The following is a 16,868-nucleotide window of genomic DNA, read 5'->3' as shown; positions in this document are numbered from 1 at the left end:
TCCTTCACCTACCAGCAAGGCCTTCCCTCTCCACTCGTTTAGAACAACAAATCCTCTGTCCCAGCACTCCAGGTTCCTCTTAGCTCTTCTCTTTTTCTTTAAAGAACTTACTATCCCAACATTAAATAAGTAAACAAATATGTTTGTTCATTCACTTATTGCTCATCTTCTCTATTTAGAATGTTCCACTAGAGCAGGAAAATATTTTTTTAAAGATTTATTTATTTTACAGAGAGAATTCCCAGGAGGGGAGGGTTGCTGAGGGGAGGGAGAGGGAGAAAGAGAATCTTTTTTTTAATGTTTAAATTTTTTTTATAAACATAGAATATATTTTTAGAGAAAGAGAATCTTAAGCAGACTCCCTGCTGAGAATCGAACCCAATGTGGGACTCCATCTCACAACCCTGAGATCATAACCTAGGCTGAAATCAAGAATCGGACCCTTATCGACTAAGCCACCCAGGCGCCCTGGAATTTCTATTCAAAGTGATGAATATATTTTGGAATTACATAATGGTGAGGTTTGCAAAGCTTGATAAACATATTTTATGTGAATTAAATATTAAGAAAAAATGCATGACAAATAAATTAAGGTAAACTAAAGACATTATCATAAAGATACAAACACAACAGCATATCAAGAAATATTACAGAAAAAAAAGAAATATTACAGAAGAAAAAACAGAGTAACAAGCTATATTTTAGGTCATTTTCTTTTTGTTTAACTTTTAAAGAAATTCCAATTTTTCCCAATGTAATCCATTACCTTATGTATTTATATTATAAAAATACAACGCTAATAAACTATTGGAGGTAAATATCACATATATAATTTATTACATGGAAAATAAGAAAAACCTGATACAGAAGAATACATACTCTTTGATTCCATTCAAATGAAATTCTAGAATAGACGAAAATAAGCTCTGAGAATAAAATCAAAATAGTAATTACTCTGTGTGTGTGTGTGTGTGTGTGTGTGTGTGTGTGTGTGTGTGTGTTGTGGGGAGCAGGGATTGATTGGGAAAGCACTAAGGGAACTTAATAAGAAGATAGAAATCTCTCATGTCTTGATAGTAGGTTATAAGGTGTATGCATTTATCAGAACTCATCAAACTGTGTACTTAAGATCTGTGCATTTCACTGTATAAATTATTGTCTTAGTCAGCTGCAAAACACCACAAATTGGGTACCTTATTAGCAACAGAAATTTATTTCTTACAGTTCTGGAGTCTAGAAGTTTGCAATCCCGGTGCCAGCATGGTAGGGTTTCTGTGGGTTGCAGGCTGCTGACTTCTCCCTATGTCCTCATATAGTGGAAGGCACAAGGGAGCTCTCTTTGGGGTCTCTTTTAAAAGGACATTAATGGACCACATCTTCCTTATCCATTCATCTGTTGCTTCCATCAAAAAAGACGAATACCCAACTTTTGTAGCAACATGGACGGGACTGGAAGAGATTATGCTGAGTGAAATAAGTCAAGCAGAGAGAGTCAATTATCATATGGTTTCACTTATTTGTGGAGCATAACAAAAAGCATGGAGGACATGGGGAGTTAGAGAGAAGGGTGTTGGGGTAAATTGGAAGGGGAGGTGACTCATGAGAGACTATGGACTCTGAAAAACAATCTGAGGGGTTTGAAGTGGCGGGGGGTGGGAGGTCGGGGTACCAGGTGGTGGGTATTATAGAGGACATGGATTGCATGGAGCACTGGGTGTGGTGAAAAAATAATGATACTGTTATGCTGAAAATAAATAAATAAATAAAAGGACTTTAATGTCATTCATGAGAGCAAACCCTTCATGATCTAATCATCTCCCAAAGCCTCACCTCCTAACACCACTATACTGGGTACTAGGATTTCAACATATGGATTTTGGGGGGACACAATCATTCAGACTATAGTAATTACATTTCAATTTTAAAAGTTTAAAGTCATGGGGGCACCTGGGTGGCACAGTCATTAAGCTTTTGCCTTCGGCTCGGGTCATGATTCCAGGATCATGGGATGGAGCCCCACATCGGGGACTCCCTGCTCAATGGGAAGGCTGCCTCTCCCTCTCCCACTCTCCCTGCTTGTATTTCCTCTCTCCGTGTGTCAAATAAAAAAAAAAAATCTTAAAAAAAAATAAAAATTTAAAGTCACAGAAAAATGATCTTTAGACTTGAAGCCCAAGTGAAAGATAATGGTACTGTTTTAAGGGCTTTTATTAAATCTCAGGAAATTCCAATGACATATATTTGGAAATGAAACTCATCTTCAGGGTGAAGAAGATGAAGTACATAATACTAAGTAACTAACCTCCTTTTGTGGTTCACAAAGCCAGGAGGGCTGGAGCTGGGATTCAAACCCAGTCATGTGATTAACCATTCCTCTACAGGGATCTCTGAAGATGGGTAGTGGAGACAAAAATGGAACCAGAAAGGGAAAGTTTTGGTTCACTTTCTCCAAATATATACCAAGTTTTTAGCCTCAGCATCATGAGGATAAAGAGAAGATATGAATACTAAGTAACCAATCCAGACCTTATGCAAAGAGGTGACCCAGTAGGAAATTACAAGGAAAGATGAAAATCTGTGGAACCATAGAAGTAGAAATAAAGATTAGATTTTTCTCCTATGCCATAGTGCATTTTATTTCTGTTTGTTTATATTTCACGTTACTTAAAAATTTTAAAAACATTTAGTCTTATCTTCATAGGAATAAATGAAGTAGACATATAGCTTTGAATTGTAACAAAGAATGAACGCTGTACCAAGTAACCTCCATAACCAAGATTAAAGTCATTTCAAATGAACCCCATTTAAAACCAATGTGAAAGCTTTACCCACAATGTATTGTGTGGCCTATTTTTAATGCATCTCCCTATATACAATAGCTTTTATTTAATGTGGGAGAGGAGGCAAGAATAAAAATATCAGAATAGATGGGAGACTTATGGCACATTATTTCCCAATAGTCCCTTCCTTTAATGGCCGAATTCACTACATTTCCCTTAGTAAGGCAAAATGGCAGGTAATTTAAATTCAAACAACCGTGCAAGACATAGCCAGCTTAACAGGCAGAGGGTTACAAAAAGGAACTCCTAGGGATCAGGGAAGATAATAACCACCATAAAAAAACAACAGAAAATAAATAATAGAATCTTGCTTACCACACAGGCCTTTAACTGGAGGGAATAAATACTTCCTTGATATTTTTCTCAAATGGAACATTAAACAGAAAGGCCTTGGAAAAGAAAAAAAAAAAACCACTTACTTAGGTGAATAAACACAAATAAAATAGTTAAATGATATATATGATAGAAATGCCAAAGAATATAATTGGTCCATGTAAGCTGAAAATTCTGCAGAAACTCTAAGTTTCAGTGGAAAGGAGTTCAAGTTTTTTACAGGAGGCCTTAGACTAGTGCCATCCCCTAGAACTTTCTGCAATGATGAAAATGTTCTGATGTCTGATGTGGTAGCCCCTAGCCACATGTGGCTAGTTGAACACTTCAAATGTGGCTAGTGTGACTGAGGAACTAAAGTTGTAATTTTATTTAAATTTAATTAACTTAAATACATATGTGGCTAATGGCCATTGTATTGGTCAGTATAGCCTCTGAATGATTTCCAAGACTTGACAAACAGTCAAAACTGACCTTCTCTTCAAGGAAACCCCTCAGGACTTTGTCATTTCACAAACTAACTTTTGAACATTAGCCAGACTGATGTCTGTGTGGTTTAAAGAATTTTATTTGTTGCAGACACCTGCCATTCCCAGGGGGAACCTTATGGCTATGTCTGATGAAAGTTTGCCCCACAATAATGAAATGGATTGTGGCACTCCTCCCCTTGACCCATGAGGTTCCCTGGGCATGGCCTTACACACAGCTGATGCAGACCTTTTATCAGATTCTTGGATTCTGAACCAGGAAAATAACAAGGTCTCCTGGTGAGTTTCTTGAAAAGAAAAGAAAATCAGTCTGACAGCCTGGCCTCTCTTCAGCAGGAGCTTGTCACTCTTACTAACAGATTTATTCCATGTGATCAGCTCCTCCACGTGCAATAAAGCTATAGCACTCTAATCTGCTATAATCCTCGAGCTTTCTACCTTGCCCAGATAAATTTAGTCCTCAGTGGAAACCACCCCTGGAGTCTATGCAGTGAAATTCAACTAACCAAAGCACTAAGCTTTTTTTAGGAACAAGGTCATAAATTTAGCTAGAGATAGAATGCAGATTTCACTTAATCAACTGGTAATAACTGCCTAGAGCAGTTATAAATTACTAAATTAACAATGTTCTCAGTGCCTTGCAGTGAATTTTTGCTTGGTGGAAAATCATGCTGTAATCATTTAGTCATATCTTCCATGGGCTCACAAATGGGGACTTGTGGCTTCTATAATATCTGCCATCCCTATATGAGGCAATGTGGGGCTACATAGCTGAGGAAAACATAATCCAAACACATTTTCCACAAATATCCTACATGAGAGCATTACAGGTACAGTAAGAGCACAGACATAATAGAGATCAATGGAAATACTGTGATGGCACCATGGAAGAGGCAATATTTGAGGTAAGTCTTGAAAGAGGAGTGGATTGTGGGAGTACGTAAGGAGGGTAAAGCATTACCAGCAATGATACACAGAGGAATGCACAGCACATCCAACGAAGGGCAAATGCTGGGTGATGAGGCAGACAGAGGTGCACTGAAAGATACTACTAAAAAGACGACATGGAGCCAAATCCAGAAAGGCACTGAATGCCATGCTATGGAATTCATTCTGTAGTGTAGCAAGGTTTTTGAGCAAAGTTGTAAAATGGTCAGATCTATATTTTAGAAAGACAAGTCTGACTGCATGAGCAGGAGGGAGAGGTGACACAAGATGTCAAATGTAGCAAGTTATTAATTCGGTTGCATTATAAGCTTTACAAATTCCAAAATTGAGTCAAAGGGTGTATTATGATCACTGTTGTTGGCTGCCATCACAACCACCATTTTCTTTTTTTTTTTTAAGATTTTATTTATTTATTTGACAGAGAGAGATCACAAGTAGGCAGAGAGGCAGGCAGAGAGAGAGAGAGGAGGAAGCAGGCTCCCTGCTGAGCAGAGAGCCTTATGCGGGACTCTATCCCAGGACCCTGAGATCATGACCTGAGCCGAAGGCAGCGGCTTAACCCACTGAGCCACCCAGGAGCCCACAACCACCATTTTCTTGTCTTTGTTAGTTTATAATATCTTACTTTTGCTCAGGCAGCCTAATGGACAAAGCAGTGGGGACTTTCACCGAACTTCAGGAGTTGAATCATAACATTCGCTGCCCTTTGCTGATGATTTTTTCAATAGACAAAGACAAAGCATTTGGTGAAATTCAATATAAATGTATGATAATTTTTGGAGATGATGGATATGTTTATTACCTTGACTGTAGTTTCACATGTGTATGCATACATTCAGACTCATCAAATTGTGTATGGGTCTACCTCGGAGGTATTTTAGGCTGAGTTTCAAACCACTGCAATAAAGCAAATATCACAGTAAGGGGAGTCAAATGGATTTTTTGGTTTCCCAGTGTATATAAAAGTTATGTTTACACTATACTGTAGTCTATTAAGTATGCAAGAACATTATTTCTAAAAAACCATGTACACACCTTAATTAAAGGATACTTACTTTAAAAAAAAAATGTTAACCATCGTCTGAGCTTTCAGTGAGTTGTAACTACTGATCACAGATCACCAGACAAATGTAATAATAAGGGAAAAGTTTGATATATTATAAGAATTACCAAAATGGGGCACAGAAACACAAAATGAGCAAATGCTGCTGAAAAAATGGCACCAATAGATTCGCTTGATACACAGTTACAACAAACTTTCAATTTGTTAAAAAAAAAAAAAATGCAATGACTGTGAAGCAAAATGAAGCAAAGTGCAATGACACAAGGTCTACAGGTATATTAAAATATGCAGTTTTTTGTATATCAACTATACCTCTATAAAGCTGTTTTTTAAAAACTCCCGTCAATGCAGGAATAGAAAGGAGTTCCCTCCACCCGATAAAAAGGTGCCAAAAAATACCACAAAGCTACTGTTTTCCCTACTGATGAAACACTGAACAATTTCACTGTAAGACTGGGAGCAAGGCGAGGATATCCTCTCTCACTACCTTTCCTAAACATTGTCCATAAAGTCCTAACCAGGCATTAAAGTAAGAAAAGATAGGTAAAGGCATAAAGTTTGGAAGGAAGAAGTAAAATTATCTTTATTTTCAGTCAACAAGGTTATATACATAAAATGTAGAGGATCTATTGAACAACTATTAAACTAATAATTGTAGCAAAATCACAGGATATAAGATAAATAATACAAAAATCAATTTCCTTTCTATATTTTTATTTTTAATTTATTTTATTTTTAATTTTAATTCTAATATTGTCAACACACAGTTATATTCATGTATTTCTCTATTTTGTCAATAAACATTTGGAAAACAGTCTTAAAACTACTACTTTAGGTATGTACTAAAAAGCATTGAGAGAAAGATTCAAACAGCTGCTTGTACACTTGTGTTCATAACAGTATTATTCACAATAACCAAAAAGTAGAATCAACCCAAGAATCCATAAATGGATGAATAAACAAAGTATAGCATAAAAGAGTATTTTTCAGCCTTTAAAAAGGAAAGAAATTCTGACACATGCTGCAACATGGATAAACCCTGGAGACATTTTGCAAAGTGAAATAAGCCAGTCACAGAGGGACAAAGACTGTATGATTCCACTTACAAGGGGCACCTGGAGCAGTCACATTCATAGAGACAGAAAGTAGAATAGTGATTGCTGGGGGCTGAAGGAAGAGAAGAAGAGGGGACTCAGTGTTTAATGGATATAGAATCTCAGTTTGGGAAAATGAAAAGAGTTTTGGAGATGGATGGAAATGATTGTTTATACATGTACATAAAATACTTGGGAATAAATTTAACAAAAGATATGCAAATCCTTGCACCAAAAACTTACAAAGCATTACTGAGAGAAAATGCATATGACTTAAAGAGAAAAAAAAAAAAAAAACTATGTTGGAGACTTACTTCACCTGATTTCAAGACATATTATAAAGGTATAGTAACCGGGTACCTGGGTGACTCGGTGAAGCAAGTGCCTTTGGCTCATGTTACAATCCCAGGGTCCTGGGATCAAGCCCGGCATTGGGCTCCCTGCTCAGTGGGGAGCCTCTTTCTCCCTCTGCCTCAAATCTTTTTTCCCCCTGCTTGTGCTCTCTCTCTGTCAAATAAATAAATAAAATCTTTTTTAAAAAATAGAGGTATAGTAATTAAGACAGTGTGGTACTGGTGAAGGATAAATAGATAAATGGAATAGATTAGAGGGACCAGAAGTAGATCACACATTTATAGTCAATTGATTTTGCACAAGTCTTTTTGATAAATGATGCTGGTACAACCAGATAACATATGGAAAAATATAATATGCAAAGAATTATAAACCTACATGCAAAAAGTTGAAACTATAAAGCTTTAAGCAGACCACATATGGTCTGGAGTGAGTCCCAAGAATTTGTGTTTCAAACAAGTTTCCCAGGTGAGTTGTATGTTGCTGATCCAGGGACCACATTTTCTCATTATTTTTTAACAGCATGTTATGAAGGGAAAAAAACACAAATGCTAACATTTTTTTTCCACTCAAATCTTCCCCTTGAATAATTAGAGAGAAAATAGTAACTTCTTGGGAATATTGAAATTGAAACTATTAATAATTTAGGATTAAGTAGACATGATAGAAGCCGTGAAGAAATATCTTTTTCAACCATGTCAAATGTAAGACTAGGAAACCATGGTTTTGTGAGAAGCCTAAACGGGAATATTGTACCCCAAGAGAAATTTACTGCATAAACATGACTCAACCCAAAGAAAAATAACCAGGCATATAATATGCACCCTTGCTTATGTGCCCAACATGAAGATAAGATATTCCAATATAATTCAGCCTGGTGGCCCATTCTTGCTAGATCGTGCTTCATGATGAAATATCACTGCCACTTCCCTGGATTAATAAAAGCCTTTTGTATGGAGGCTTTCTCCTATTATTCTTCTGTGATTTGTTTGCCATTACAATCACTTCCTGTGTCATGCTTCTTTTTGCTCTCTTCTTTTAAATTTTAGCCGAGCAGTATGCCGTTAGAGCTTCTTAGAGCAGTAAACAAGCTTAAAACAAATAGGAATTTTGGAGCTTTATAAAGGGAGACTCACAGGGATCTCACAGAGAGCGTAAGGATGAAGAGCATGGGCTATAGAGCCAGGCAGCACTGAGGTCAAATCCTGCTCTACCATTTACCTTGGTAAATGAAGACCACTCAAGGTCTCAGATTTCTTAGGCCTAAGATTAATGTTCGTGAAGATTAAATGGAACATTGTGTAGGAAGTACTCAGCCCATTGTCTGACCCTCTGTGAGTAACTACCGTAAAGAGAATAATATCTTATGCCATATAAATGTGTCTTTCTTCATTGTATTTTCATAGGAAGCACCTCCTGAGCTCGTATACAGCATTTATCGGGGGAAGGAGGTGGACAGGGAGTATGGAGTAGAAAAGAAAGGAAAGACAATTAGATTTATTTCAGAAACATAAAGAAAAACAGTTAATATTCGGATTCTGGCAGTTAAAATAGAAAGTTTTTGAGCACTCACAGAGAGAAAGAAGAGAAATGTGAGGGGTTGAGCATTTTATCAAACAGACTAAATATCTCCCTAAAGAGGCCACATAGTAGATTGTTCACCAAACTGGCTGCTGTCATTCCCATTTTTATTTCTATGCCCTTAGCAACGTGACTTGGCAGCTCCTCCCATTGGGTGAATGTTCCAGCAGACTGAACAGCAAGTGCGAAGACCCTTAGGCAAGAAGCCATCTGATAGGGTTCAGAAACACAGAGGATGCCAGTGTGGCTGGAGTGCTAGGAGAAGGAAGTGGACAGTGATGGAAAACAGCACCAGGTCACATGCAGCTTTTGAGACTAGGAAATCCCTGACAACAGAGGGACTGAAATTTAAACCACTGTGGCCTGTTTATACAAGAGAACCTGTATAAAAAATATTAAAATATGTTTCATTCCAGTTGGTAAATAACACAGTACTGATCCCCGAGTGTCCCCATAGCTCTGGCAAGCCAGGCCACCTCCAGGACCATCCACCCTTCATGATCCTGTAATTTAAGACTCAGTGTAAAAAGAAGCTTCCAATACTGATCTAGCCCATGACTGTGGGTGTGCAACATTGTCCCTTGGCCAAAGGGAGACCACTTCTTACCTCCAACTTTATGAAGCTGAAAATAAGCATGAATCCATCCCATCAGTCAATACGTATTACCCATGGGCCAGGAGTACTGAAGGTGTCAGAGAGGAGCAAGAGTATGCAAACCGGTTTCTACACTCACAGAGGTTAGAGTCCAACTTTCCGGCAAATTGTTGCCTGTGCGTAATAATTTTTAGGCATTGGTTCTCAACCTAAACTCCACAACAGAATCATCTGAGAATTTTAAAAAGTACCAATGCCTAGGCCCCATCCCCAGTGGGGATGATTTCATTGCTCTGAGGTGTGGCCAGGGCATGGCAATATCTAAAAGCTCCCCAACTGATTCAATGTGCTTCCAGGGCTGAGAACTTCTCTCTTAGAGAGAAGCTAATATGGAAAACAGAGAGTGGGATTTCTACACTTAAGTAAAATGAAGGTTGCAAACCTAGAGAAACAAGTTTTCTCTGCATGTCAACTAATAAAGATAAATCAAGATGGAAACATGATTTCTTGAAAGGTAATTTTCAGAGAGTTCTGGAAGCTGTCTTTATAGAATGGCATTCTGACAAAATGTTGGCTGGCAGTCTGACCCAAGGTTAGGTAAGTCAACTAAGTACATTCTGATAATACAGAGCAAAACTCTGGGCTTTATTCTTTTTAAAGATTTTATTATTTATTTGGCAGAGAGAAAGAGAGAGAGCACAAACAGGGGTGTGGCAGAGGGGATGGGAGAAGCAGGCTCCCTGCTGAGCAGAGAGCCCAATGTGGAGCTTGATCCCAGGGTGAGCTGAGGGCAGACAATTAACAAACTGAGCCACCTAGGTGCCCCAGCTCTTGCCTTTTTTAAATAAGATTGCTCAGAAAATAACTTCTAAATGTGAAAACTCCTACTACCCTTCCCTTCCCCCCACCATGACCTGTCCACTCTCGATCTACACATTCACACAAAGCTAGCCATTAGCCTGAAGAATGGGTCTATACCCAGAATTCCAGGCCACAGATGAGGATTCCAGCCCCAAAAAGATAAGAACCATGACTTGGTGGATTGAGATTGCTTTTCAGAATGATTTCTGACCTCTCTAATTGCTTTCTAGTTACTTCCCTAAGCTGTCCTTCGAGTGACAAATGTTTGAATGAGACAGAATCGAAAACACCTCAAAAAGGTTTGACCCAATGGAAAGTCCAGGGGGGCTGAGGAAACATGTGCCAAAGGTTGGGCTGGAGCATAAGTATTTTCTAGAGTTACTGGGTCACAGCGAAGCAGCTAAGTACATTCTGGGGCAATGAGTGTTCTCAGCACTAGCCCTTGATTATTCAGTCCTAATGGAGGGAAATGATGATGTGGGTTTTCTGAGAGAGCAGCTGGTTTTAATGAGCAGTATGGTTTTGACTCTGGAAATCACCACTAGGTAAATAAAAAGGTATGCAGCATGTCTGAGCATATTTCAGCTGGGCAGCATGGACTGTGGCCAAGAATGCCAAAAGGTCAGTGGCTTAGAATTCCAAAACTTACCAGAGAAACCCCACAAAATAGAAACATCTTATTAGAAATAACAGAGCCTGGGGACACCTGGGTAGCTCAGTGGGTTGAGCATCTGCCTTTGGCTCAGGTCATGATCTTAGGGTCCTGGGATCAAGGCCCACATCGGGCTCTCTGCTCAGTGGGGAGTTTGCTTGGGGATTCTCCCTCTCCCCAACTGCCCCCCCAACTCGTGCTCTCTTTCTCTTACGATCTCTCTCTCTCAAATAAAATATTTTTTAAAAATAAAAGAAAGAGTAGAGCCCTGAATTATGATCTAGAAGACAAGAACTCTTGTCTCTGGTCTATCATGACCAGGTGTGTTACCCTGGGTAAGTAACATCTGTGTACCTCAGTTTCCTCATTTTTAAAATAAGGGGACCAGATTTAAATGATCTCAAGTAGGATGGATGGATAAAATGGAATTTAGTATCTGTGTGTAAGGGAGACAGAATACTGAGATCTGAAGCCTGAAGATTGCTGGTAGCAAGTAGCCAAATTTGCATTTGGAGCCCAAGACACTCATAGAGGATGAAAGTGAGAAGACATCAAGACCCCAAAACCTTGTCTCAGAAATTAAAACTAGCTGGAGTGGACTAGGGGGTTGCCCTGAGCAAGGCTCAGAGTCAGGGAATGACCACTAGGCCCCTCAGATAAACTCAGCACCAAGGAGAAAAGATAGAACCACCAGCCTAGCCTCTGCAAAGACTTGGGAATTCAAAAGGAGGTTGTGAATAAGTGCATAAGAGGACCGACCCCAGCCCAGGAATCAGGTAGCAGACAGTCCTGGAGTCCTGGAGAAGTGGCTGTGTTGGGGAGGATGAGGAGTGACAAGAATGGGCATCCAGACCAGGTTTGCCAGGAGCCTCCTCCTGGTGGAACTTATTCCTGAGGGCTGGGGATCTTCTCTCTGGTCCCTGAAAGAGGAGCAGTGGCCCAAGCAAAACTCTACTAGCAGTTCCTTGGGAGCCACCAGCCTCTTGTGGGGTAGCAGAGTCCCCTGGCCTTGAGGTGACATCTCTACTGAGACTCCAGAAGCAGAAATGGAAGTGACCATGATGGCCCAGGCATATCCTGGGAAGGGTCTTCCAGGGAAGAATATGGCATTTCCTGTTCATTGGGCCTGTGAGAGCTCACATGTTCAACTTTGGGAATCCACCTGAGTGCTGCCTTATCTGCATCCCAATCTATAAATTGGGCCGTACCAGTTACAGATCTATAAGATCCCTCATGGCTCCAAAGTGTTGTGACTTTAGTGTGTGATTCAAAACAAAACCCAAAGAATGATTCAATTCAGAGTTTAGTGTACAACTAACTATATCCTTAAGTTTGTAGATACTGGGGCTCTTGTCTACAAAAAGGAGAAATGTGTAAATGAGGGATCCATCTGTGACCATTAAATCGCCTAAAATTAACAAAAAAGTCCTATCACTGCTAACGATCTATAAATTCACTCCATATGCATTCATCAGAGATCATTAAAATGAAGTCTGGGAATGCAAAAATAATTATATAGTTTGGATACCTAAAAATTTTTCCTTAGAGAGAGCAGATTTGTATGTATGTGTAAAATAAGGGTGTTATTCTAAAATTATAACTGAAATACAAGCTTGCTTTAATGAAATGTGATTGTTATATTGATTTCCAGTTTAAAATCGCCTAGAAAATATCCACCAGCATTGTAAATGTGCATGCTATTTGAACCAGCAATTTTACATATAGAAATTTATGCTGATGAAATTTTACACACAAATACAAAACTAAATATGTAAGAAAGTTCACTGTCACAACACTGTTGATAAAGAAAAAATTGGAGGGGCACCTGGGTGGCTCAGTCAGTTAAGTGTAAGACTCTACAGTTAAGTGTAGTTAACCAAGAGTCTCATGGGTTTTGGGATGGAGCCCCAAATCGTGCTCTGCACTCAGCAGGAAGACTGCTTGAGATTCTCGCCCTCTGCCCTTCCCCCCACTTATGGTCTCTCTCTCTCTCAAATAAATAAATAAATCTAAAAAAAAAAAAAACCTGGAAAAATTGAAATGCTCACTCATAAGGGGTTATTTAACTAAATTATCACCCTTCCATATGCTAAACCAAATTCTGAATTTACTAGAACTAGTGAAATACATCTTTTTCTAACTTAAATTTTACTTAGTCAACATCCAGTACAATATTGGTTTCTGAAATAGAATTCAGTGATTCCTCACTTACATACAACACCTAGTGCTCATCACAACAAGTGCCCTCTTTAATACCCATCACCCATCTAACCTATCCCCCACCCACCTCACTCCATCAACCCTCAGTATGTTCTCTATCATTAAGAGTCTTTTGTGGCTTGTTTCCCTCTCATTTTTTTTCTTTTCTCCCTTCCCATTTGTTCATCTGTTTTCTGTCTTAAATTTCACATACAAGTTAAATCATATGGTATTTGTTTTTCTCTGACTTATTTCACTTATCAAAATACACTCTAGCTCCATCCATGTCATTGGAAATGGCAAGATTTCATTCTTTTTGGTAGCTGAGTAATATTCCTCTGTGTGTGTGTGTGTGTGTGTGTGTGTGTGTGTGTGTGTGTGTGTGACATATTCTTTATCCATTAGCAGTCAACGGACATTTGGGCTCACTCCATAGTTTGGCTATTGTTGATAATGCTATTAACATCATACCCCATCAAAACTGTATTTTTGTATCCTTTGGGTAAATACCCGTAGGGCAATTGCTAGATCATAGGGGAGCTGTATTTTTAATTTTTTGAGGAACCTTCATATTGCTATCCAGAGTGGTTGCACCAGTTTGCATTTCCACCAGTAGTGTGAGAGGATTCCCCTTCTCCACATCCTTGCCAACACCTCTTGTTTCTTGTGTTGCTAATATGAGCCATTCTGACAGGTGTGAGCTGGTGTCTCATCATGGCATTGATTTTGAAATACATCCTTATAGCAGAGAAATAATTTTATATTAACTGACATGGCTGTCATTTAAGGTTATTTGTTTGTTTACCACACCTCCATTCCCTGCTTTAAATCAGATCTATAATGAGGCTGAGGGATTCACTGTATCCAAGATATGAATATAAAGAGCACTAATCACATAAAGTTATAATTCTTAGTGCTTAGCCCCAAACACAAGAAGCCCAGAGAAAGGTATTCTCACCATCCACCAGGCACACTTTTGAGAATGAAAGGGATAATGCCTGGACTGGCTTACTGGAAGGGCAAACGAGTTTTCCTAAAACTTCAGGGGGACCAGGGAGGATAGGAAGACCTGAAATCAGGAAAGTGTAGCCTAGGCAAGGAAATAATTTAGTTTTAAACATATTCATTATTATTACAATTTATCTTAGGCTAAGCCATTGGGAATTGAGCTGACTTGAAACTGTAAACAGAAGAGGTAACTGGAATTGTTGAATAATTCTTCTGTTGGGAAATGCTCTGCAATGATGAACATTTTGCAATTCCATCTTTTCTGGATGCTATATTGTGTTCCATTGATTTACATGTTTGTCCTTATGCCAATAACATATTATCTTGTTTTGTAAAGACCTTAAAAATTCTTCACTTTTTGAATAAGTCTTAATATCAGGCAGTGAGAACCTTCCAACTTTGTTCTTTTCCAAATTGTTTTGCCCACTCTACAATTTCATGTTTTAAAATCTTATTTTAATATTTTGTGGAATTTTTATTATATTTTTACTATATTATATTAATACATAATATATAATGTATTATATATTATATAAGTATATTATATTATTTTTTATTATATTTACTAAATATAGCTGGTTTATTTACTTTCATCTGGATAAAAACAAAAGAAAAGAAAGAAGAGCTATCAACAAGGGATATTTTAGGCTGCAAGTGACACAATCCTTCATTTCAGTATTGTAGACAGAGTTCATTTTTTCCCCACCTAAAAGAAATTCTAAAGACAGGTGTCTCCTTGCATTGGTTCAGTGGCTCAACAATGTCAGGGCCAGCATCTCTGTGGGTCTCTTGACCTCTTCCTCATGGTAACAAATGCTAGCTACAGCTGCTGCAATCTTATCCATTCAGGGTAGAAAAGAAAAGAAAGTAAGGGGTAACTTATGTCCTGAGATCCAAAATTGTGTCAGATGGCCTCTTTGGCTGCAAGGGAGCTTGGGAATGGCATATTTTATTCAGACCATTTAATAGACATAGGCCAGAAAGAAGGGGGTTGATATGAGAGTTGGCAGTGCCAACCTCTAGTGTTTGCCACAAATGTTGATGAGAGGTTTCAAAAAAAAAAAAAAGGGAAAAAAGTTTTCATTGAATTCTTCCCTCTTCAAAAATACCATTAGAAGAACTAATGATAAAGAATCCATCCCACAGGATGCCTGGTTAACTCAGTTGGCTTGGTATCCAACTCTGATTTTAGCTCAGGTCATAATCTCAGGGTCCTAGGATGGAGCCCTGCATCAGACTCTATGCTTGGCACAGAGTCTGCTTGGGATTCTCTCCCTTCCTTTGCCCCTCCCCCTGCTCATGCTCTCTCTCTTTCTAAAATAAAAAAATTTTTAAAAAAGAATCCATCTCAAGCTACATCACTTTCCTTAGTGTTGGATGAGACCCTCAAAGCCTCCTGGTCCTGCCTCTCCCTGCCATCAGAATTAGCTCTTTCCTAGCATTCAACAGCATTCACACAATCCTTAAGTCACATCAGCTAGAAAAACAAACCTAGTCTGTTGCTAAGGGATAAGAGTTACATTATGACCAGCCTACAGCATAGCTCTCTTTAGTAAACTTATAAGGGAAAAATGTTGGAATTCAATGCATGTTCATGAATTGCCTATTTCAGTCTCTGAATAGGGGAAACTGGGCATTTCTTCCTTTCTTTAGTATCCTTTATAGGGTTCCTATGTGCCAGGCACTGGGTGTTTTTATTCCTCTTCCCTCTATAATTGTTCTCTGTCCTCTTTTCTTGGATTATTTTTTACTCTAAGTGTATATGGGAATATGTGTATAAAAGTGTAAGACAAGGTCAAACTTGCAGAGTCCAGAGCACCATCACTATAGCTCTCTCTGGTCTCCCTGTGGAGGCCACAAAAGCACAACTCATGTGCCTTTCAGAAGCTGGGGAAGGTGTGGAAGAATCAGGATGCAAGAGGTTATCTGTGAGTAATGCTGCTTCTTACAACATTCATGCTCTTATTCCTTTATGAGATTATAGAGATACTATGGTATCCATGCAGACACAGTCTCTACCCTCATTGAGCTTGTATTGTTGTAGGATAATGTTTTTGAAATACTAACCAATGTTATTTTCTCCCAATAATTACTTTTTTCTCTCCCTGTTCCCACTCATGTAGCTAGGCTATGTTCATTGCCTTAGGATAGAGAGTTTATAAGCAGTAGACAGAGGAAAAAAGGAGACACTTCCTATATTTATAGGAATAAAAGTGACACTAGAGCAAATGTTAGCATGAGCTTCACCCTAGATACCCCAATTAGCAACAGAAGATTCCTCTGAGCAGAAAGGGGAAGAAAACTGGAAGGCAAGGGAATTGCCATAGAGGCCAGTGGGGATAGCAGGGACAATCAGACCTGAAGAGGCCATCAGTGAAAACAAGCTGTGTCAACCATGGGCCATAGTGAAGAGAATTTGTAGACACACAAGAACCAGATGGTAGCCAAGGGTGCATTTGCCAACATCACCTGTCACTCATACCAGGGTCCATATCAGCCATCCTTTCTCCAGTCATCTAGGCTCCATGCTTGCCTTTTCTTCCTGGGGATAAAGTTAGGTTCTATTTCCAAGCCTCCTTTGCGGTTAGATGAAATTGTATCACAAACCATGGAGTTCTGGCCAATGGGATGTGGGAGGAAGTAATTTAGACCACTTCCTATCCTATTCATGAATACTTCCAATGCATCCTCCATGCTCCCTCTTTCCTATTTTGTCAGATATAAATGATGGGCTCCAAGGTGCTAGGGCATGACTGAGCCAAAAGATGGAAGGAGCCTGGATCTCTAGATCCCTACCTGGAAAACAGCCACCTAAGGTGGTCACTCTGACCAGAAACATCTGCGCTGGGTTCTTA

The 16,868-nt window shown here is 38.9% G+C and overlaps 1 long non-coding RNA gene across 1 annotated transcript in view; it reads right to left on the bottom strand.

The window, feature by feature from the left end:
• Window positions 1-1,047: 1,047 nt before the first annotated feature.
• Window positions 1,048-16,868, bottom strand: part of LOC132011796 (uncharacterized) — an 86,319-nt gene continuing 70,498 nt past the window's right edge. Inside the window, exons 3-5 of the long non-coding RNA XR_009402436.1 lie at window positions 5,409-5,503; window positions 3,156-3,229; window positions 1,048-1,449 (exon numbers count right to left, since the gene is read on the bottom strand). This is a non-coding gene — a long non-coding RNA (uncharacterized LOC132011796). The remainder of the gene's footprint in view (window positions 1,450-3,155; window positions 3,230-5,408; window positions 5,504-16,868) is intronic.

The sequence above is a fragment of the Mustela nigripes genome, chromosome 2 (genome assembly GCF_022355385.1).
Source record: "Mustela nigripes isolate SB6536 chromosome 2, MUSNIG.SB6536, whole genome shotgun sequence".
In the NCBI taxonomy this organism is placed as follows: domain Eukaryota; kingdom Metazoa; phylum Chordata; class Mammalia; order Carnivora; family Mustelidae; genus Mustela; species Mustela nigripes.
The sequence above is the reverse complement of the archived record's forward strand: the minus strand, read 5'-3'. Positions and strand labels throughout refer to the sequence as shown.